The sequence below is a fragment of the Limanda limanda genome, chromosome 21 (genome assembly GCF_963576545.1).
Source record: "Limanda limanda chromosome 21, fLimLim1.1, whole genome shotgun sequence".
Classification (NCBI taxonomy): Eukaryota; Metazoa; Chordata; class Actinopteri; order Pleuronectiformes; family Pleuronectidae; genus Limanda; species Limanda limanda.
The window spans coordinates 805,345-830,344 of NC_083656.1; the positions used below are offsets into that span (position 1 = coordinate 805,345).

At 46.2% G+C, this 25,000-nt stretch overlaps 1 pseudogene; it reads right to left on the reverse strand.

Moving 5' to 3' along the window:
• LOC133028130 (glutamate receptor ionotropic, delta-1-like) overlaps positions 1-25,000 on the reverse strand; it is a 270,179-nt pseudogene that overhangs the window by 76,045 nt on the left and 169,134 nt on the right.

Genomic DNA, 25,000 nt, shown 5'->3' on the forward strand with positions numbered 1-25,000 from the left:
GCTCAACTCTCACAGCAGCAGATTCATTCAGAATCAGAGTTCATTTTAAACTGTTTCCTCCATGTTAGCAGACGGGACTCGGACCAAATTCAGATAAAAGGTTTTGAGGTTCATCTGTGTTTATGAACAGTTTGTAGCTGAAGAGATGATGTCGGTGATGATTTGGTTCTTAACGAATAAAATTGAATTGAAGTTTGTAAAGTGAGAAGAGTCAGAGACGTGTCGTCCATCTTTGTTTACAGTGATTGATTAAAACCTGGAGCATGTTTTTCCTTTGAACCTTTAAAGACGTCGATGTATTTACAGTGTGAAGATTCAGTTTTACACTATAACTGAGTTTTCTATATAATAATAAATAGATGTTTTTCAGTGTTAGAAGATGATGACTCGTCATGACTAAGACGATGATGATGATTGGTTGAAAGCTGCATTATAATTGGCTGCTGGACGTCGTGTTTAAAAAAGATGATCAATAAAACAGATCGCCCCCCCCCCTTAAAAAACCCTGAAGCCATTTTCTGTGCATTTCAAAACCTTCTTATCTCTTCAAGGAAAACCTGAAGCTCATCGATCTGTTTGTTTCCTGCCGAATGAGACGAGGAGCGATGAGAACTCAGAGAGGAACCGGATCCGTGAGCAGAGCTGTGGTTCCTCCAGGTTCCTCCAGGTTCCACCAGGTTCCTCCAGGTTCCACCAGGCTCCTCCAGGTTCCTCCAGGTTCCTCCAGGTTCCACCAGGCTCCTCCAGGTTCCTCCAGGTTCCTCCAGGTTCCACCAGGTTCCTTCAGGTTCCACCAGGTTCCTCCAAGTTCCTCCAGGTTCCACCAGGTTCCTCCAAGTTCCTCCAGGTTCCTGTGTTTACTACCACAGAGAATCACACAGATCCTCTGAGGAACATCTGGAGAACGTGGGACGAAACATCTGCTTCGCCCCCTGGTGCCTGACTGGAGTAGAGCTCATGAACCCCGCCTCCTCCATGTCAGCAGATGGAACATGGACCATCTGAATCAGACTATTAAACTTATGTTTATTATAAGATCTGTGAACTATTACCTGAGAAATCTGTGAAAATGTTGAAATTGGTCTCAGAATGTTAAAAGAAAGTGAAAAAATGAATCATAATAATAAAGAACAGTCATGTGATTGAATCTACATCTCAGAAACATATTGAAGAATCTCTTTACATTTAATATTAATTCTTTACTTTACTATGTGTTGTATTAATAAAGATTTTTGACTTTCTGATGAACTCCAGTTTTTCATGTTTCAGATTTCAGACCTGAGCAGATTTCAGCTCCGATTGGATTCAGAAGACGAGCGAGTGCAGGAGAAGGAAAGTGAAATATTTAAAAGTGAGAAAAACATGAAATGAGAGAATCTGAGACGAGTTCATGAATAAACTGTAAAACATCATCAGAGCACGAAGAGGAGAAGCTGCTTCACTGATGGATGCAGGAGCCGGATCCTCTGGATCCTCTGGATCCTCTGGTTCCTCTGGTTCCTCTGGATCCTCTGGTTCCTCTGGTTCCTCTGGATCCTCTGGTTCCTCTGGTTCCTCTAGTTCCTCTGGTTCCTCTGGATCCTCTGGATCCTCTGGTTCCTCTGGTTCCTCTGGTTCCTCTGGATCCTCTGGATCCTCTGGTTCCTCTGATTCCTCTGGATCCTCTGGATCCTCTGGATCCTCTGGTTCCTCTGGTTCCTCTGGATCCTCTGGATCCTCTGGTTCCTCTGGTTCCTCTGGATCCTCTGGATCCTCTGGATCCTCTGGTTCCTCTGGTTCCTCTGGTTCCTCTGGTTCCTCTTCTTCTCTGTGGGTCGGACGCCACCGCACGAGTCCTGATGAGTCCAGATGAGTCCAGATGAGTCCAGATGAGTCCTGATGAGTCCTGATGAATCCTGATGAGTCCAGATGAGGCCAGATGAGTCTAGCTGAGTCCTGATGAGTCCTGATGAGTTCTGATGAGTTCTGATGAGTCCAGATGAGTCCTGATGAATCCTGATGAGTCCTGATGAGTCCAGATGAGTCCTGATGAGTCCTGATGAGTCCTGATGAGTCCTGATGAGTCTTGATGAGTCCTGATGAGTCCTGATGTTAACGTTTAATCAAACACAGGCTGAATATCTGCACCAATGAACCAAGTGAACCTGAGTCCTCTTCATAATCATCACTTGTCTAAAGGCCTCGTGAGCTGAACATGATGTTCAGCTTCAGGACTCAAACACAAAATAAGAGAAATCTGTTTCCATTCGCCTCCAGTGAATTTTTATCTTCAGAGAGCAAAGGAACCTTCAGCCTGACGGACGCCGAGCAGCTCGTTAACCAAACAACTGACCAGCGGAGCAACACGCCATCTGCTGAGCTGAAGAACCCACTCACTGCAGAGATCTGTGTGTGTCTGTGTGTGTCTGTGTCTGTGTGTGTCTGTCTGTGTGACTGTGTGAGGTTGGGTTGTATTTATTTACTGTGGGTGTTAACAGAGTCTGAGTTTATAGCAGCTTCACAGCGACACTGTATAAATCTGCTTCAGATGCAGCAGAGTGAGAGTGTGTGAGTGTGTGTGTGTGATTGTGTGTGTGTGAGTGTGTGAGTGTGTGTGTGTGATTGTGTGTGTGTGAGTGTGTGTGTGTTAGTGTGTGTGTGTGCAGCATCATGAGCAAGGTGAAGACTTGTGTGTGTGTAATTTGTGTGTGTGTCAGGTGGAGGCAGAGGAAGATGAAGTGCGCCCGGCGCTGCAGAGGATTGTTAATAAACATCATTATTAGCTCCTTCACACTGCGACTGTGTGCGAGCGGCCTCGCCACCGGCATATCCCAGCATGCACTGCAGCCGGGACACCGACGCTTCCCAACACAACAAACTCGACTTCACACATCAAAGCTCGAATAATGTTTGTGAATGAAGGAAAGCATGACACTATGTGTGCGTGTGAGTCCGTGTGTGTGTGTGTGAAGTTGCGTTTTCAAATCATCGAAGCTGCAGGAAATCAACAAATATTGTTCCTTTGTTTCGTGACAGATTTACGTCCGATGCTCTTTCCTGGTTTTATCTCGCCGCCGCCACATTCCCACGCCGAGCTTCACTTCAGCCTCATTAACCACGTGAACTTTGCTGGATGCTGCTTTCTGAACTGATAACAGATCGGTTGTAAAATGTAACCTTAAATTAAAGGTCAACGCCATCAAATACTTTCTGTTTCATTTCATTAACTAATGACGTTTTAATTTCTTCGTTCAGCTTCTTTTATTTGTCCTTTGGGGGAAATTAGAGCAAACTGTCACATTAAACTGCTGATTGTTCAATTTATTCACATAGATTTATTATATGACAATATTTAAATAATATTATGATGATTCTCTTTAATGATGTATTTGAGAAAAAACATATTTTCACTAGTTTAAAGTCAAGAGCTTTTGTAGTTTTTCTGTTTGTCTTTGACCAAATCAGCAAATAGAAGCTGTGTTATTATTCATGATGAGAGTTTTCTAGTCTCAGGTCCCGACGGTTCGTTTATTAAAGAAACGAGCGCTCACTCATCATGTTTCCTGCGAGTGTGTCGTCGTCTCAGTGATGAAACCGAACGCTGGACCCGCTCGTCTTCTCCGGCTCCTTCATCGCGGTGAAGACGTTCCTGAAGAAACCATTTCTCCAAACTAACCCTGATCAATGTCTGTGTCTTCAGTATGCAGATGATAAGCAGCCGGGACGCACTAACCATGTTAAATAGAAGCAATTTCATTCTAATGTGCTCCCCAGATATCTGCTGAATACACTTATTAAATGATATTAAGACGTATTACCTCCACAGGGCTGCGTGTCGGGGGGGGTACTGTATCTACATTGTTTGAGGCGGAGGTGAAACAAACGATGGAGGATGAAGAAGAAGATGGAGAAGAGCGTGGAGTCGAACCCAGAAGAAGATGGAACCAGACTTGAACTCTGTTAGTTTTCTGAGGAGATCGATTCCCATCTGCTAACATGGAGGAGACACACGGGACTTTTCTATCAGACTCTGATAAAGATAAATTCTAAAGTAATTGGACAGACGTTTGTCCACATTTAAAAATCCAGCGTCCTCGCCACAGGCTCCATGATGGAGGATTGTGGGTAAGCAGCAGCGAGCCCCCCCCCCCCCCCGAGCTCCTCCTGCTGCTGCTGAACTAATGGACAGTAACCGGAGTGATTTGTCTCCATTGATTGCTTATTCTTTACTCTGTTCAGCTGTTTAACTTTACGTTCACTCCTCTTTACACAAGTGAGCCGAAGCAGAAACACTTCACAGCTCCAGTCTGAGGTGTTTGCATCAGGGCGGGGGGGAAGGATCCGATTCTCTGGAACATCCCGAGCTCACGCACAGAAGACGATAACAGAACCTTCTGATTCTCATGAACATGAACAAGGATTCATCCTTCTGCTTCCATCACAAACTCAAACTACCTCCGTCTCAGTTTCTAATAACACGCCTGGAAACACACATCACATGACCACGCATGAGCACTGGGCCTAAACAGGAAGTTGCAGAATTGTCGCTGATTTCTTGAATAACAGCTGAGTCAGCGTAATCGTGACTTCCTGAAGGAGGTCATGTGACAGGAGCCTGACCAATCAGTGACGGTTGTGTTTCTGGGTTTGAATGTAAACAGCAACTTAATGTTGACGTGATTAAAACGTCAACAAGAATATTAATGGAAGCTTCCATTAGTGTCTCTCGAGTTCAGACAGAAGAACGAACTCCAGAACAAACTTCAGAGGCTCATCGGAAAAATCCAGATCGAACAGGAGCGTTTTCTTTTTGTTGTGGTGAGAAATCAACATGATGGATGAGATTATTTACTGGTTTGTTGAGTCTGTTACTGAAGCGGCTCTTCAGTTAATCCAGGGAATTAAACACCTTCTGCAAAATCAACTCTATCCATCCGATAATCCTGTTTAACGATTCATACGCCTGCTCGCTGGGCTCCAACACCACCGGAGATATTAGGCCACATCTTGCATTCTCATCATCTCAGGTTCCAGAATAATTCATCATCATATGGTCCAGTCCCGTGGAGGAGAAAACCTCCATGTTTGTTTCAACGCTGCTGAATTATTTAGAGCCGACATCGTAGGAGAACCAGCCGAGCAGCTCGCCCCCCCCCCCCCCGTAGACTTTCCCTCTCTGCTCAATAAGCTTCAAACTCGCATCTGTGATCCGAACGCAAACCTTGGATCTGCTCCTCGGAGGCGTGAAGCATCGGCTCGGATCAGATTCACTCCGACGCCACGTGACGATCACTAAGCGTCGAGGAACAATAGAGTCTCTGTGTGAGGAGGTGAGACTCAGACGAGAGCAGGAGAAAATGATTCTGTCTCTTTATTCTAATGAAACAAGACGACGACAGTGTTTTACAAAATGAGTTTGACACAATGAGCAACTCGCTCAGAATCTCTCTGGAAATGAAGACTGAGCTCGAATTTATGAAAATTCATCCAGATTTCTTGAAGCAGAAAAAAGCATCAGTCTTAAACAACAACAGAAATGTTTCAATCCAAGTTCTTCTTGATCAAAGTCTGAAACTAAGGATCACAAAACTTTCTTTAAACATGTTCCAGAGAAATGTGACTCTTTCTCTTTGGGATCCCACAGGGTTTAATACTTGGTTCACTTCTGATTCTTCTGGATCGTGGTGTAAACGTCTTTGTTACGCAGATGAAACAGTTTTATACATCTGTAACACACGATGATAAGGACGCCTTAAATTCTGTAAAAAGCTGAGGCTCCTGCGTTGTTCAGCTGATGCAGAAACTTCTCTAGTTAGTTAGAAGTTATTATAATTGTTACGGATGCAGAAGGTTTAGAAATCTAAAGATCTACAGATGGAACCGGGAGATGAAAACCTGGCTGGGATCTCGGCCTCGGAAGATTTTGAAAACTTTAACAACCTGTGGAAGTTTGGAAAAGTTCAAGTCGACATTTCTTTAGATGAAGCTCAGAAACTGAAAAGTTTACAGCTGGAACTTTAACTGAACTTAAAAAAGGAGAAAATATCAAACCAATATTATTTATTATATATAAACTTCACAGGATAAGATTCATCGTACCTCTACCTTAAAGCTGATGCACCTGACGTCCAGAACGTAACAATCAGACAAAGACTTGGTTCATTTTAGAGATGAACAAGCTCCGATTATTTAAAATCTGCTCGGATCAGGAACCAGAGAATCGCACCACAACACAACCACGTTATAAATTATGCATGAACGCAAGTATTTGCAGTTCGACAAGCAATTTCCTTCCTGTCACTTTAATGTGACAGGAAAAACGACTTCAGCTAATTTCGGAGTCACTTCAGTCGCCATTTTCACAGAGGAAGCCGCTGACGCTCTACGACTCGCTAACACTCGGGAGGAGAAACAGCTGCGATTACACTTTTCATCACCACGATCATCAGGTGATCGTCCACAGACTCTTCAGACACGTCTCAGATCAGATGTCACCAAATGTGCCAAAGTTTGGAAAACGTGATAAACTCCCTGTGGTTCTAAAGATGAGCTGCACCTGGGACCAGAGCGAGCGAGGACTCACCTCGTTTCAACTCCTCTGTTCTCACCCAGCAGAACCTGAGAGGAACCGAGCCTGAGAGGAACCGAGCCTGAGAGGAACCGAGCCTGAGAGGAACCGAGCCTGAGAGGAACCAAACCTGAGAGGAACAGAACCTGAGAGGAACCGAGCCTGAGAGGAACCGAGCCCGAGAGGAACCGAGCCTGAGAGGAACCGAGCCTGAGAGGAACCGAGCCTGAGAGGAACCAAACCTGAGAGGAACAGAACCTGAGAGGAACCGAGCCTGAGAGGAACCGAGCCCGAGCAGAACCTGGAGCTCTCCTGATCCCAGGCAGCTTCACAAGAAGAAGAAGAAACCAGAGGTGACAACGGCGTCGGCTTCTCAGCTGAGAGTCTGAGCCGAGCGTTGTGTGATTGTTCCATTGTTCTTTATAATGTGATGAGCTGGAAGACAGTGTGTGTGTGTGTGTGTGTGTGTGTGTGTGTGTGTGTGTGTGTGTGTGTGTGTGTGTGTGTGTTGTTTCCACTCCACTGTGTTGTCAAGCTTCTACATTCGTCTTCATTACGAGCGCTCGGTCTCTCTCTACATAAATTTGCATGTGAATGTTTAACGGGCTCCCGGGAGCTTCCTGTCCCAAACGCCCTCGTCTGAACGCCACTGCAGCCTCCCGGCGCTCGTCTTCACAAACTGAAGCCACGTAATGAGCATCGATCCCCCCCCGTGAGCGCACACACACACACACACACACACACACACACACACACACACACACACACACACACACACACCACAGCTCGTCTTTCTCTAGGTTTAAACACATGAGACGGTCCCAGTGTCTGAAACCTGTCGTTTGTTCGTCCTCTTTCACAACTTGTTAGTTTCAGATCTTCAGACTTCTCACTTCCAGGATCTTTCTGCTCAGACTCGGGTTGCAGACGACGTCACAGACACAAGATGGCGGCGTCGGAGACATTCCGTCTGTGGGCGTCTTCCTTTACGCTGGTTAAAGATTGAACTGCTGGTTTCACCCTGATTTGATTTTCCTTTTAATGAGAGTGGTTTTAGTTTGTTGTCTCGTTGTCCTTCGTCTCTCTCGCAGCGACGCTGAGCAGAAACTCGTCCTCGGAGGCAGGAAGTCGCTCCAGCAGCCAATCACCTGTTGTCTGTGGCTCAGGAAAGACGCCAGAGTGACGCCATGTTTCTCTAAACTACAACCAATCACATTGATTTCTACCTTAATCTGCCCGAGGGTTGCAGAGAGTTCACTGAGCAGCTGCAGCAGCGTCCGAGCTGCGGTTTCCCTTCGGTGGTCGGAGCCACTGTCACTGAATAAATAAGGAGCGATAGGAGGAGGAAGAGCTGAAGCGTGAAAGCACATCCTGCCACGTCTCCGTCTGCTTCCTCTCTCTATTCCTGGTCGCTCTCGTCATCCTGTCGCTCTGGATCTGCGTCGCTTGGTCAGGCAGAGCCGTCTGCTCACGTAGGAGAGGAGGTCGTGGCGGTTTGGGAAACGCCATCGCCTCAGAACTCAAACGGGTGAAGCCGCGTTGAGGTTTGTAAAACAATGTCGTCGCCGCCACAGGGAGGTCAGAGGTCAAACAGAGGCCGGGGTCGAGGGTTGAATCAACAAAGCTCTGAAGGGCTCGGGACATTTTAAACAATTCCATCACAAGTAGGTGTGTGGATGAAGATCAGGAGAAGCCTCTTTGTTCTGGGAGAAGTTCAGATGTGATGGTTTAGAAAGACGAACTCCAGCTTCACCGACTGAACTTTCACGTCCTGGTTGGTTTGTGATGTTTGGTCTCACGTTTCAAACTGAACACTAATATCTGGACCGTCTGGATATTTAAATGATTCATTATCAGCTCATTGACAGAAATAATCAGATATTTTTTAGCACGTGGGCTAAAGGGAACATGAGCAGCCGGGGATTCATTCTCTCTTTTCATGCCTTCAGAGGACACTTACTCTTTTATCTCTTTACCTTTATTTCATCAACTCAAAACTAAACAAGGTGAAACCGATAGAAAAATATCTGCTGCAGCGATAAAACGTCCATGAAGCTTTCCTGAGAGACATGAAGTGGACCTTGGACAGAGACACTGTGTGAATGGAAACATCTTTGAAAGGATCCAGGTCTCAAGGTTTTTAATAAAAACCTGAAAAACCTTTGTGTAATTTATTCATCGGTTTGTTTTCATGTTAATCATCTACTTTGATAAGTTGCAGTAAATAAGAGCATCTCAAAGCCTGGCCACTGTCGAGTGTTAGCGGCGCTGGTAGTCGAGTTATGTGACTGATAAGAACCAATCAGGAAGAGAATACTGCATTCCTGTTCAGACTCAAACTAAAACGAGACCACTTTACACAAGTCTGTGATTCAGAGGCTGGGAAACTGTGGACGTCTGGTGTAACCATAGCAACAGAGACAGATAACAACGTGTCCGAACTCTGAATCCGTGGACACATTCAAATAAAAAGACGTCTTTAATCCACAGATTCTCATGAAGCTTCTTCTCCTTGAATTAAATCTCCTCCTGCTGTTTGACTCTGTTTAACATGTTTTTATTGCTTCATCATTCTGATTTAGCAGAAATACAGAAATGTGAAGATCTGACTGAGTTTGTGCAGATTCTCCACAACATGAAAGATTCCAAACGAGGGAGACGATCATCATACGTGTGGAGTCACATGTATGAAGAGGAGCTCGTCAACCGGCCGGAACAAAACACACATTTCACTGCATTTTGAATCAAAGCGCTTGGTGCTATCCCAGAGGAACACCCCCCCCCCCCCGAGACCACGCCTTTATCCTGCGACTCATCAGCAGCCAATTAGAGGAGAGCTTAACACCGACATCAGAGCGAGAGCGAGGACATCAGAGCGAGAGCGAGGACATCAGAGCGAGAGCGAGGACATCAGAGCGAGAGCGAGGACATCAGAGCGAGAGCGAGGACATCAGAGCGAGAGCGAGGACATCAGAGCGAGAGCGAGGACATCAGAGGAGGCAGCAGGTGAAAACATGAATCCAACTCACAGGACCACACAACCTTATAAACACATGACCACAACAGGACTTCAAACATTTACACAACGGACGTTAAACTAAACACAAGCTTCATGTAAAGATCATCAACTTACAGCTCTGAGACATTTCCTCAAGATAAATATGACAAATTCCACTAAAACCTCAAACTGTTGATCTGTGTAGAACACTGATCACTGGTCTGAAGCGTTGAGTTCTCTCTCAGGTCCGAGTCGCACTAACAGGATCTGAATCCTTTTTCCTCACACATCTCACTTATCTATGGACATAAATTCAGAAGCACGATTAGAAACCACATCGGAGACGAGGCTTTAATTCCTTCTTCTTCCTCTCTTCAGTTTCCCTCCTCACCTCTTTACCCAGAATCCTTCTCCTGTGATTGATCTTTGCTTTTGCTCCTGAGACGCAGCCAAGAATCCACTAATCTGAAAATGAGATGAATTCATTTCCCAGGAGGAGGAAACGCATCCATCGAGTAAATGAATTGACAGTTTGGAGGATTAACAGGAGACGTTTTCAGGTTGGGATAAAAAACGCTGTTTGAGGGATGATGAGCAGAAACCAGGTTATTAAAAGAATTAACTTTTGACTACATGAAAGGTTTTAAACCTCTGAGACCTACAAGAGACACGGAGGTGACTTTAGACTTTGGACTGAATTAGTCATTAAAAAGTGGAAAAGGTGAATGACGGACAGACCTGCTTTGAAACTTCTCAAAGGATTCTGTGGATTCATGACTTCATCCACGTTTAAAACTCGCTTTAGGCTCTTTCCAATATTTCAGTCTAGAAAAACTCTTTTTCTATTAAGATTCACAGAGATTCTCAATCTGAATTTCTTTGAGTTTAAATTTGTAGTTTGACAGAAAACGTTTGAGGCTGATTTACATATAAATTCCTCAGATGTTTCTGGCAGAAACGTTATAATCTGATGTTAATAATTCAACTTGTTTACACAAACACACAGAGACAGAATCTGATTGGACGTCCTCCTCCTGATTGGCTCATCTCAGTCATATGATGCCTACTCTTACTTTTCAACATCGCTGTTCCTCGTTCAGAGGATTTTCTGTAACTAAGCAACCAACTGCAGAGGAGACAATCCACTTCCTGTTTACACCACATGACCTGTGGGCGTAGATAGAGAAGGTCGTTTCTTTCTTCTTGGACGCTCGCTGGCTTCCTGAACGTGAACACAGCTCCACGTCTCCTGGCTCTTTATCCAACGAGAGAAGCTCACGTTACAAACACATCAACGCCTCTCGTCTCAGGACCCACGAAGCTCCTCCCAGAACCCACAAAGCTCCTCCCAGAACCCTGGAAGCTCCTCCCAGAACCCACAAAGCTCCTCCCAGAACCCAGGAAGCTCCTCCTAGAACCCAGGAAGCTCCTCCCAGAACCCAGGAAGCTCCTCCCAGGTGTCACACGACGCTAACGACCCTCTGATACTCAAGGTTCTGGAGTGGCCCTTTAAATCCTGTTCAGGCCCAAGTTCACACGAGGATTGAAGCAGCGAGTGGAACAACACAAACACACATTTGACCCACAACACATTGAGAATGCAAACGAGCCTCGGGCACAGCTTCTCTCCTTCAGTCCGTCTGGAGCTGATCCACCTCTTTTCACCTCCTGCTCATTCACTCCTTTTCTCCTCTCTCTTCCCCGAGACTTGATATTCTAACGTTTCATATTTGAATCTTTGTCGTTTGAATCTCGCTCTCTTCTGCCGATGGCTCCCAGATGTGATCGCACCACTGGAGAGCTCTCGCTCGTGAGATCAGTCCCGTCAGTGATGAAACATTTATAAAATGTCAACAGAAGAGCACAGTCTGGTTCAGGCAGAGCAGCGGCGGAGTGGAAACACCAGATATCACTTCTTTGGAATCTGTTGACGATCACAGCTGCAGAAACACTTTGTCTCAGACGCTTTAAAGGACGTCGATTTTTATACTTTTCTCTGACGAGACCAAAACTAATGAATTTATCTGATCATAGCATATTTCCTCTGATTGTTTGAAGCATCAAAATATCCACATGGCGGCCTCCAAAGAAAAGCCAAATCCTTGCAACCACCCCCTGGTGGTTGGCTGCAGTATAGGTCAGGAAAAGCTGAAAACATGTTACTGAATCAGCTATTTGATGATATAAAAACAGGCTGAGACATGATGATTGACAGCTGACACTGACTCAGGATTGGTCGAGCACAGTCCTACTAGAAATACAGTTCGGCACGCAGAGGGGAGGAGCCGGGGATCGAACCACTACCCCCCCGGTCAGTGGACGACCCGCTCTCCCTCCTGCCACAGCTTTAATAACAGAGACTGATGATTCCACACCGAGCTCCAGTTCTTCTTTCCTCCCTCTTACTTTGACAAGGTCAGGTTAGGACACAGTGGGAGTGTGTGTGTGTGTGTGTGTGTGTTTGTGTGTAAGTGTCAGTGTGTGAGTGGGTGAGTGGGTCCTCATAAAGTGGTTTTCACGGACACACACCACATTTTATTGGCCACAGTGGGGGTGTGTGTTACAGGCAGATAGGCAGAGAGAGAGGAAACAGGTTCAGCCGGTGTGTGTGTTTGTTTTCTCACCATATTCACACTAAATACACAGTAAATACACAGTATACACACACACACACACACACACACAGACACACATTCACACACACTCACAGACACACACACACTCTCTGTGTCAATGTCTTTATCTGCGTTTTTCCCCAGGACGCTCTTCTGTTCCGCCTGACAGCTGCCTCTGATTAGGTGTTGATGAAAACACAGTTTCCCAGAGCGCACTGCAGCGCGGCGGTCCATCCGAGCGTCCGGCGGTGGGCGCGGCGTTCGGCCGGCGCTCGGCCGGCGTGACATTTGGAGTCTGCAGCTTTGATGTGGCTGAGCTGCTGCGTCACGCTCAGTGGACACACGCACCGCGGCGGCCATATTGACACGCTCACAGAAGGCAGGAATCAATCCTGTGTGTTTGAACTCATACTTCTATCTTTGTGAGGACCACTGTGAGCCACTAGTACAAAGATCTGCAGTTTTAGTTCCAGATCATCTGGTGCTGGTTCACACCTTCAGAGCCGTGTGAAGGCTGATGGCACGAAGGAGCCTCTCAGGTGCTTTGAGGAGTCTGAACCAGCTCGTTGGTTTCCTCTCATCTTCTTCTCACAGCTCCAGCTCCACCACAGATCTGTGTCTGGAGCCTCAGCTCCTGATGCCACCTGCTCAGCACTGTTCACCACGGACTGTCAAAACATCCGGAGCAGCCTCGTGCACATGAGCCTCCTCAGGAAGAACGTCCTGCTCCGTTCCTTCTAGCAGAGCAGTTGTCTGACCAGTTCTTTGTCCAGATGCTTCCCCAGAAACATTAATCACCAATTAAAATGATCAACTTGAAGATGTCTACTAAGACAAATAAAAGAGTTCATAGCTCATTTCAAACTTCAGGTTTTAAATTTTGGTGACAAAAGTGTAAAACCTGTTTGGCCGTGATAACAGAAGTCTGAAGACGAGTCCAACAGAATTAAAAATTCCCATATTCGGCATCAGAATGTTTTGTATCCTCATCGATCCCAAACCTCCATCTCAGTCAGACTGATTGAAACCAACGGGAGTGAGAACTGAGAGGCTCCACACTGAGGGAGATCATCAGGACGTGATGGAGAGAACAAGCTCCGATCATCCATCCTTCAGTCAGAGAGTCAGGGATCATCCGTGAGATTCAGTTCTACATCCCGTCTCCACAACCTGTGAATGACCTCATACTTCACAAAGCTGAAGCCGACTCTTTGAATAAAGGTTATGTTTCTGGAATCCAGCTCCGTGTTTCTGTTGGAGTGTGAATCCTCAACATGTCTCCGAGCTTCACTCAGCAAAGGTGGAACGCTCGGGATGGAAGCAGCAGAGGAGGAGGCCACAGAAGAAGAGGTTTTGTCCGAGTCATCTGAATATGTTGGCTGCACAGACGCATCAATGCTCCGAGGACACGGAGCTGCAGGATCATTGTTGTCCTTCTGTCCCCGGCCCGGTTATTAAAAGGAATCAGACGCTGGCCCTGCAGCTGCTGATGCACTCACTCTGAATCATTCTGGATGAGAGGATCTGAGAGGCTAAATGCTTGCATCTGTCTATATTCTTATTTTGTAATTGCCACCATCCCGTATCGATTACACTCAAAAATCCATCCAGCCTAATGTGATTTCATTAAGATACAGTCCAAGCAAGCGATTCCAAACAAATACATCAGAGCCGAGGGTGATTCTCTGGAGCAAACGTTTCCAAAGCAAGAAAACTGATAATCATTCAAGCCTCTTGCAATTATTCCAAACTTCTTTGTAATAATGTGTGTGAATGTTTCCCAGAGGAATTTATAACAAAGTATTAGACCGGGAGTGGAGAAAGCAAAGCCTGAGAGGTGAGAGGTGGATTCTCCCTCGTGTGAAGAACGACCTGAGAGCAGCAGCGAGTTCCTCTGCTTCACTCGCTCTCTCCGAGCAGAAGGTCGAGACCTCCTGCTGTGACGGAGCGTTCCACCTGGAGAGAGACAAACCTCCCACCGAGTTCAGACTCCACAGCCACACGGTGTCTTCATGTTCCCACAGACACTGAGAAACCTGCAGGAACAACACTTCCAGCCTTTCAGACAATTTAACTACGTTTAGCCTCGATGACCATGTTTTCATATTCGGTATAATTCTATTAATTAAGTAAAGTTCACATCCATGGTCTCTTTCTTTTCAACACGATTTCTTGAGGGAATTTCTTAATTAATGGAAAACACAACCCAGTGAAAAGAGATCACAACGAGTTCCTGCAGCCGCATGAATCTGATGCCCGTCTATCAGAGGTGTTACGGTACAGGTGTGTTCTTTCCTCCACCTGTACCGTAACACCTCTGATAGACGGGCATCAGAGCTGAAGCAGTGACGGCTCACTGACCACATTGATGAACTCACTTCCACTGGGGTTGTGTGTCCGTTGTGTGGCTGTTGTAGTTGTGTTGTATTGTTGTATTGTTGTATTGTGCTCTCTCACGGATTAACCTTTGATGAGCAAAGGTCAAAAGTCATAAACCCTTTTATTAGGGCCCGAGCACAGACATCAAAGGTGTCTGGTGAGACCCTATTGAAATTGTAAGGATTATTATTATTATTATTATTATTATTATTATTATTATTATTATTCAGGCAAATGAATTGGCTTTTTGAGGGCTTTACCATGCTCAACTTCTTACCAAAATTTGCAGAAAGTTGGAAAGTGGTGAAAATTTACGTATTCTGAAGGAATTTTCAATGGGCGTCGCAAAATGGGTCAACGGTGCCCCCCGAGACAGCCCGAGACCCCCGGAAGGTGTTCACATTGACCGATCTTCACAAAAATCGATACACAGGTGTATCATGACCAGACAAACAAAAAAGTCCCAGGTGCAATTGGAAAAACACAACAGGAAGCCTGCTATTTTGCATTTAGTGGCTATTTTGGCCATATTTTCCCTTGTAATCGTGTTATTTTAATAAAGCGAGAGAGAGAGAATCCATTTGGAACAAATATTCAACTGGACTCAAAGATGAACTGATTTGACGTGTGAGGTCAAAGGTCACGATGAGGATTCTGGTTGGTGAAGGTAAAACACGTCTCTCTTTAAAACACCTGCTCCACACACGTGTGGTTCAGCTCCAGAGTCGACTGGAAAAACCCACAAACACATTGAAGTGATAAGTTTGGACGAGCACTAAATCTTTCCTCTTCATCTTCATGGGCCTCCTCCTCCTCCTCCTCCTCCTCCTCCTCCTCCTCTTCCTCCTCCTCCTCCTCCTCCTCCTCCTCCTCCTCCTCCTCCTCCTCCTCCTCCTCCTCCTCCTCCTCCTCCTCCTCCTCCTCCTCCTCCTCCTCCTCCTCCTCCTCCTCCTCCTCCTCCTCCAGAGCCATTAGAAGTGTGAGCGAGCAGGAGGCCCATTTATTCAGATTACAGGCTCATTGTTGAGGGACACGAGCAGCAGATGGGCTTTCTGCCGTCTGGCCCGGTTTGCACGGACCGGCCGGGTCTGTCATGGCTGTGATGATGATTAAAGGAGCACGTCGGATCACCTCCCTCCTCCTTTACTCCTCCATCCTCCTGGAACCTCCCGCTCGCAACCTTTTCCTGCTCCATTTTTTAAAAGGGCAATAAGTAAGATGTTTTCTGCCTCGCAGCACAAGAGGACTGTAATATATCTGCGGGAGGACGCGGCTCGACACCATTAACACACAAACACACACAAACACACACAAACACACACAAACACACACAAACACACACAAACACACACAAACACACACGGCCATTAGCATTTTTAGGACATTTCCAACGGCTTAAAAGCCTCATTTGCAAGAATAAGAGAGCAGCACTATACATTAGTGTGAGGACTGTACATTCAGAGGCTTCGTCTTTAAAAGATGTTTATGGGGGGGGGGGGGGGTTCATGTTGTGAGGTGGGGGGGCTACAAATATCATCATATAAGAAGGAGAGAACTCGATAAAGGTCAATGAAGGTTATAACTTCCCTAATGGCCTTTTAATAATCTCAGACATCATCCTCCTCCTGCTGTGAACCCTCCTCCTCCTCCTCCTCCTCTTCCTCCCTCCTCCTCCTCCTCCTCCTCCTCTCCATTTCCCCTCCTCCATCGATCTCTCGTTTGCTTCATCTCTCCCTCAAACATCTAATATGGTCAGTGAGACCGAAAGTGACGGAGATCTCAAACAGAAGCGTCCGATCTTTTCTCTGTCGGGTGTCGGAGGAAACTGAGGAAACTCATTTTGGATTCCAGACGTCCGGAGGAGCCGCTGCTGAGGAGTTCTGTGCAGTCACCTCCTGAGCGCCCCCTGGTGGTCAACTATTAAAAACATCATGCATATTTATTCCATTTCACTTTAGTCCTGAAGTTTTAAACTTTCTCTTGTTTTTCTTTGGGTCTTTATGGTAAAAAGCTTCTGAGCTGGTTGGACATGAATCTGCTTCACAGGATGAAGAGATGAAGAGATGAAGCCTCAGGTTCTCAGTGATCTGCTCATCTCAGCTGATGTTCTCTCCTGTGCCTCCAGGGCGGCGCTGTTTCCACTCGTGTTACTGGCTGATGGTCGAAGGTGCAGAATGAATTTCAACGAGGAAACTGAAAGCTTCAGGAGAGCTGGACAAACTGGAATTTGTTATTGGTGCCTCACGGAACTGTTTCTGTGTCTGTAACACCAGATCATCTGATTTCACCTCCAGCAGAAAATCAAGTATTGAAAAAACAGGTGCAGTGAACAAGACGGTTTCCTGCACGTCACGTTTCCACCTGGAGAAAGAGTTGTGTCATTGTGTTCTTCTGGCTGCTGGTGTGTAGTTATCGTTAGCTGCACAGTGCACGTGTGTGTAGTCCGCCTGCTTCACTACACAGAGGTTCTACTTCCTCTCTCACACAGAGGATTGAGCTTCTCTTACCGTCGGGATTCGGTCGATACCTTTAAAAGTCCAAAGTTCTGGAACTTTATGGAGGTTTTATATGATTGAGTACGAGTGAGAGGCTCCGAGAGCTCATGTTTGCAGGAGGTGAAGAACGGACCAAACATCTGACATCAGGTGAGGACCGGAGCAGGAGAGAGAAGGAACCTCTGCAGGGAGCAGAACTAATAAAAGCTTCCGAACACGTGTCTGTTCCTTTAAAGCAGATTCTCACACGACTTCTTCTCCCTGTTGTTATGTGACTGTTATTAGAGCCTGACAGACTGGTTGTGGATTATTTAGCTTTAGTGGAGCCGCTCCCTCCTCTGTCTCGTCCTGACGTTACAAAGTCTCCTCGTTCATTTTCCATTCACACTTAATTGTCTCCGAGGACAGATTTGGTTTGTTAATCCACACGAAACACAACTCAAACCTCCTCTCTGGATCTAATCAGACAACATTAATGATCTGCTAGCTCTTGTTTTGCTGTTGACACTAATCCTCTTTAATTCCTGTCAGTCTGAAATCCCTCATCCATTCCTTTCTTATGTGGACTATTTCATTTCCATGGACTCTAACCTGAGGGAACCTCCTCATTAGACCCACTCAGCTCTGTGGAAACAACCTGCTCCAGAAGACGTGTTTCAGGAACTCTCACATGTTGGAACCTTCGAGTGCAGGAGGATGTGGGTTCAGGGTTTCTTCTCTAGACCCACATCTGCATGATGGAGACCAGTGGCTGAACAGAGGAGCTGCAGCGATGGAGTGATGTAAGTGATTTGTTTTCTGAATGTGTCTCATTTGAAGTAATATATCCTTAGATGATATATATTCATATTTCATATCATATCCAGTCAAACACCAACAACCAACCTCCTCAGTTCAGACCACGTACCGTACTCGATGTCGTAGAACACGATGAACTTCTGCCAGCGCAGCTCCTCCACCAGCGTCAGCATGACGTCATTGAGGCGAACCGGCGGCCGGGCGGCCAGCGTGTAGCGCTGCCCCCCCGGGCTGGGGTTGAAGTGGCAGGCGGTCCGAGGAGACCCCTCGCTGCTCCTCTGGATGAACAGGTGGGGGATGTGCATGGCGTCCGTCAGGGACTGAAGAGCGCTGGCCGACGCACAGCCGGTCGAGGTCACCAACGCCAAGATGCCCTGGTTCATCAGCTCGCAGGCTGGAGAGAGGGAGAGAGAGAGAGAGAGGGGGAGAGAGAGAGAGAGAGAGAGGGGTGAGACAAGTGGACGACTTGATGGAAGCACGCAGCAGAAACACAAACGTAGACAAACTTTTCGTTTTCTTCTTTTAAATTAAACTGAGACACAAACGTCTCTGAGGCGTAAACTTCAGGATCCAAAACAACTTCTACACCAACATGAATAAATGATGATCACATAGAAGCGCACAGAGCAGCAGCTGATGTTAAATCATGTCCTGACCTCTCTCCGGGATCTGCTGTGGACTCCAGGCTCCACTGTCATAAATCTGCTGAGGCGTCTGACAGCTACACGCTCGTTTCCCTGTGTGCTGACCTACTTCTGAACTTTAAACTGCTCTTTGTCTCCGGCTCCAGAGGAGAGCAGATCCTGGGATGTGATTAAAGAGGCCTCACACGGAGAGGCTGGAACAACACCTTCACCCAGCGCTGCAGAATATTTATATATATATATATATATATTCCTCTTTATATATAGACACTGGTCGTCTTTTAAAAGCGAGATTTGTTACAGACACATAGAAATAAATACAAACCAAGACTCTGACCAAAACATGACCAGGGGACACGGGAGACAGACCAGGGACCACAGAAGACAGACCAGGGGACACAGAAGACAGACCAGGGGACACAGAAGACAGCCCAGGAGACACAGGACACAGACAAGGGGACACTGAAGACAGACAAGGGGACACAGAAGACAGACCAGGGGCCACAGAAGACAGACCAGGGGTCACAGAAGACAGACCAGGGGCCACAGAAGACAGACCAGGGACCACAGAAGACAGACCAGGGACCACAGAAGACAGACCAGGGGCCACAGAAGACAGACCAGGGGACACAGAAGACAGACCAGGGGACACAGAAGACAGACCAGGGGCCACAGGAGACAGACCAGGGACCACAGAAGACAGACCAGGGGTAACAGAAGACAGACCAGGGGACACAGGAGACAGACCAGGGGCCACAGAAGACAGACCAGGGGACACAGAAGACAGACCAGGGGCCACAGGAGACAGACCAGGGACCACAGAAGACAGACCAGGGGACACAGAAGACAGACCAGGGGCCACAGAAGACAGACCAGGGGACACAGGAGACAGACCAGGTGCCACAGGAGACAGACCAGGGGACACAGAAGACAGACCAGGGGACACAGAAGACAGACCAGGGGACACAGAAGACAGACCAGGGACCACAGAAGACAGACCAGGGGACACAGGAGACAGACCAGGGCCACAGGAGACAGACCAGGAGACACAGAAGACAGACCAGGGACCACAGAAGACAGACCAGGGGACACAGAAGACAGACCAGGGCCACAGGAGACAGACCAGGGGACACAGAAGACAGACCAGGAGACACAGACCAGGGGCCACAGGAGACAGACCAGGAGACACAGGAGACAGACCAGGGGACACAGAAGACAGACCAGGGGCCACAGAAGACAGACCAGGGGACACAGAAGACAGACCAGGGGACACAGGAGACAGACCAGGGGACACAGGAGACAGACCAGGAGAACGAGGTGATTTAAATGTTTGGAGGTTTCAGTTTATTTGTCCAGATGCTTAGAAAGAAGCTTGTTATATCTCCTCTCGCCCTGTGCTCACGAAGCTGCTCTGACAATGAATGTTCCTGCAGAATATAAATATAATTGCACAGCATTGTCCTCGGCGACAACACTTTTCTTTCCAATCTTAAAAACACAGCAGCTGTGCGAAGTGGAGCCGTCGAGCTGGAAGTTAGAGCTCGGGACACTGAGCGAGTTTAGGAATAAAAATGATAACGAGTTGTGGCGAGCAGATAAAGCAGAGAAACATCTTCTATAAGATTTGTTCATTATAAATTCTCCTCATTATAGTCGCTGCAGCATTATGGTTCCTGCAAATCGGAACATTAGCTGATGCACATCTGAAGAGTATAAATGTTTTCTTTCAGAGAGATTGAAGCTCGTCCACGTTAAAGTTCCACCGCACATCGGAGGGAGGTCAAAGCAAACCCACCACTCAGCCAATGAGACCACCAGCCGACCAGTCAACCATAAAACCAACCAACGCAATCATTAAACCAGTAAATCAAACAGAAACCAAATAACCCATCAACCAATCAACCGCTGCTTAATTAGTGATTTTTAACTTTCTGGTGAGAACATGAAGCTCTGCAGGATCTGTTGATTTGAAGATATAAGATATAAAGATACCAGGATGTTGGTTTTATATCTAAAGATAAATGAACAGTCAACACAGGATTAAACCTGGAACATGGAGTTCTCATGTGAAGTTAAAATCGTCCCTTATAAAAACAGACTTTGAAACCGGGGCCACGTGGAGGGGGGGTGGAGGCTCCTCCTCCTGCTGTGACCACCGTTTCAACCTCTCGCCCCCGGTGAGAGTCCGACTCTCTCAGCAGGAGAACAACACTCCAGACTCAAAGGTCAAGAGACGCTCCGAAGGGCAGACGGCGTGTTATGACCACCAGGGGGAGGTTTAAAAAAAACAACCTCACTTTAATGTGGAGGCAGAGGAGCGTGAAGCGAAGCCAGGTAGTTTTCCACAGAAAAAAAGAGCACAAGCGGTGAGAGCAGCTGGCTGGTCGTGGCGACTCTGCCACTTAATGTTTGATGAGTCCAACTTGGCTGAACTGCGGCTGAATGTCTCCGAGCTGAGAACAAACGGAGCCGGAGGAGGAGCAACGTTCTCTCGTTTGTGTAAAATTCATCTTCGTTACGGCAGAAGCATCGTCGGTTTTTTAGAGAAGAGAAAACATTTCCCCCAACAAAATATAAATGAGATAATGAGACAAATGTGTGAAAGTGGAGATAATGAAGCTGCAGTGAAACCCTGAGTGGGATCTGGTGTTAAATCAAGACTCGTTCTGCCTGGAAGAGAAGATGGGAATCAAACTCACGGCTTCAATTTACTCAGAATTAATCACTTTCCACACGAGTTGGAAATCTGGATGTGGACTGAGAGATTCTATAAGTGCTCATTATTTAAGAAAATAAGTTTATTTAATTTGATGCCTTTCTCAGAACAAAGTCACAAAGTGCTTCACATAAATACAGTAGATAAATACACAATAAATATATTCAATAAAATACCTTTGATATGCTCAATGTTAAGTACACATGTGCAAACAAATGAAGCCTTAAGTCCGAAGCCTGCGTTACGTAGTTTGTGTTTGTGTCTTCTTCTGTCAGACATGGACCAGGCCACACGCAGCAGTACCACTGGAACTCGTAGGGGGCAGTGTAGCCACTAGTTGGATGACGGTTTATAACGTGGCCACTCCCCCCTGCACTGCCCTCTAGTGGTACGTACAAGCAGCCTGCAAGAGCCTTCAGGCTGGAGCATCACCTGCTGGTAGTTTGTATCTCAGGTTGTTTCTCTGCTCACTTCAGGTGTTTCTGTGTTTTCAGTTCCATCTGTGTAACTACAGGACACAAGAAAGTGCTGAACCCACTCGGTGAAAGAGATTATTCATGAGCCGAGAAACAGGAAGACAGAGAAGTTCCTTTTCCTTCTCCTCCCTGGATCCACAGGTGAAACACGTGTCTTCACATCGAGCTGATTCACGTTCTGCACTTTGTCTCCAACTTTCCACTGAAGCCAAACACATGGAAACAGAACTCATCAGAACACGGAGCCACAGAGACGTATTAGAAACTAAAATCCCTTCACCACACGACTTCTTGGATTCATTAGAAAACAGAAACAGCCTTTAACTTATCGCCTGCATTACAGAAAGATAAAAATTTAATTGGCCATAACTCCATAGTTATGAGTTGGACTCCGGCAGATTTCAGGCCATTTATGGAAATCTGGAAAAAGATGGATGATGGTTCACAACAGGCTGAAGAAAACCAGTGAAGAGCAGAGCTGCACTGTTACTACGTTTATAGGAGATTTCAGAATAAAACTCTGAAGCAGCCTCAGAGTCACAGTAACTAAACAGATATAAACAATCTCACATGCTGCAGCTTTAAATCAAACTAGAAAACGTCTTTCACACTCAGCAACATGATCTCAAGCTCTCATCTCCTCTGGATGAGTCTTAGAAACACTGATTGGTGCAGATTTTAGAACATAAGAGTCGTTTCCATCCCAGAGCAGCTGAGAGTTTGAACTTCTCTTAAACAAAGATCCACAACACGACTTGTGTTGACGTGCCTCCGCATGACAGGAGAGATCTCACGGTTAATGAGCCTCGGAGAAGCAGCGAGTGAATTCACAGTCAGTCCCACACCCGAACCACCGAGGAGCAATTAGCATAATACACCAGAACGGGCCTAATAGCTGGGGGGGGGGGGATCCAGGCTGAGGGGACGTGACTCACTCGCTCCACAGTGACTCATGCTCTCATCCCGGCTCAATGAAGCGACTCCCCGTGCATCCTGATGACACGTCCAGGGCGGCTGCTGCCAGACGGGGGGGGGGGGGGGGGAAAGCCATTAGAGAGGGATCCAGACAAAGATCCCCCCCCCCACGCCCGCCTCCTCCCTTCTTATTAGTGTGATCTTTATCAATAACAGAGAAGCAGATTCATCTTCTCCTTGAGGAGGTTCGGCTCCGTCATGAAGGATCTGAGCCGCGGCTGCAGATTGTTTTCTGGAGTCAGAGTCTGGAGCCGACACAGAAACATGTCAACATCCTCCAGCTCCGAGCGGTTTCCTCTGGTGAACAGATGGTTCCAGAGAGGAGAGGCCTGACGGAGCTGGCATGTGATGCATCGTGGAGCTGAATAAGATGCACGCCTCATACATATATATACAATATTATTCAATGTAATGAGCACAAACACAACACGACAACTAATCACAGTGTGAACGTGCGACAGCTGCAGTCGTTTTGATTGGCTGTGTAATAATGACACCAAAGCTACAGCCTATATTTTTCTTTTGTTCTCAAACACAATGTTAGGAGATTAATCAGAATGAACCCTGGGAAATTACAGTGTGTTTGCAAATTAGAAATCAGAAACTCATCAGATCTCTGTCCAAGACAAATTAATTCAATTATCTGCAAACGGCAGCTTCTGATATGATGAAGCATTATTTTTTCATCATGGTTCTTTGGTTGAACACAGAAGCTGATTTTCATTCACACGTGAGAAACAAGCTCAAGATGTTGTGGACTCAAACTTCAGAGTTCAGATTCACATCAATGAGCAGAATGAACAAGAGAAGGAATCACAACAAAGACTAAATGTTAACGAACCTTTATTTTAAATGTGAACCAGTTTCTTTAATGTGTAAAACTTGCATATTAAAGGTCAAGATTTCTCTTGAGTCGTTTCTAAAACAGTTAGGATTTAATTTTCTCCTTTTCCTCTGTTTCAGTCGGACTCGAATCAACTCTTGTTCATCTTTCTGCGACTGAATCTAACAAATATTGGTTTTGTGGTGTTCACCAGGGTTCTGTCCTGGGCCCCATGTCATCTTTATCAAACCTGCTTGGGTTGAAATGATCTCCTGTGATTTTCTATGAAGAAGATATTCAAATATACATTTGGAATAAGCCTGAAAATGTTTCCATAATTCTTTATTTACTGAATTTCCTAAACTCCTGACCGGATTCCTGCAGTTAAACATCGAGAGAAGTTCAAAGCGCCGCAGCCGAGCTTCTCACCAGTTCTCATGTGAATCAGTCCTAATGTCTTTTAAATGGTTTCTCATCATGAACTTTGAATCTTTAAAGAGATAAAAAAACTATTATTTTAATTCTTTTTTTAAGAGGCGTTTTGTGGCCTTTCCTCTCAAACGCTCCTATAACATTTAAATGTTCTTCTTTACGAGTTCAGCAGCTCTGACGTGGACGAGGTATTAAAGATGAGCAGCAGCCTCATCTGCTGCATCAGCACTTTACACGTCAACCTACAAATCTATTTGAAAATCTGGGGTTTACTGACGACTCCACTTTTTAACAGATGTTTTGTAAAAGTCCCGACAGCCTCAGATCTTTAACAAGTGACCTTGGTCTTTAACGGAGCTCAGATCAGATCAGCTGCTCGTGGTGAACATGCTGCTCGGAGTCTCACCTCCTCCTCGGCCTCGGGCGCTGGATCCGTGTTGTCAAGTTACTGCAACACAATGAGAGAGGAAATGAGATTCACTCATGTGTCCTGCGGAGGCAGCGGAGCACCGGGAATCGATGGGCAGTGGAAACACGTCTCCAGTGGCATAAGCAAACAAAAGAATTAGTGCAACAAGGCCGGGTCTCATTGAGCAGATCAGTGGCTCGAGACAGGAAGATGTCAGATTCTGGTTTCCTCTCTTTGTCCTCGTCTGCTCTCTCTCTCTCTCTCTCTCTTTAAATCCCTCACTTCTGCAAACACGTCGGCGTTAATCCACGACGTCTTCATGTAAACGAGGGTTTGTTCTGCTGCTGCTGATCCATCACACGAGTTCACAACCGATGCAAACAACAGGATTCTCAAGAGCCTGTTTGCTCTGTTTTCAGATGTTGTTCTAAAGGTTTAAAATAGAGATCTGTCAAGTAAGAGTATTTTTATAACAGACGGGAAACAAACAACGAGCGTCTGTTGCTACGATGTCTGTCGTGTTCCATCGTCCGGGAAACTGACGTCTTACATCTCGTCCTTCGCTGGAGCTTCACTTCCCTTCTCCTCCTCTTCTTCACTGAGGATCACACACTCTCTGTTGTGGAATTCACAATGTCTCAAAGCAAATGTAAGATCGGAAACCAAAGTATTTTACTGATTAAATATTGAGAT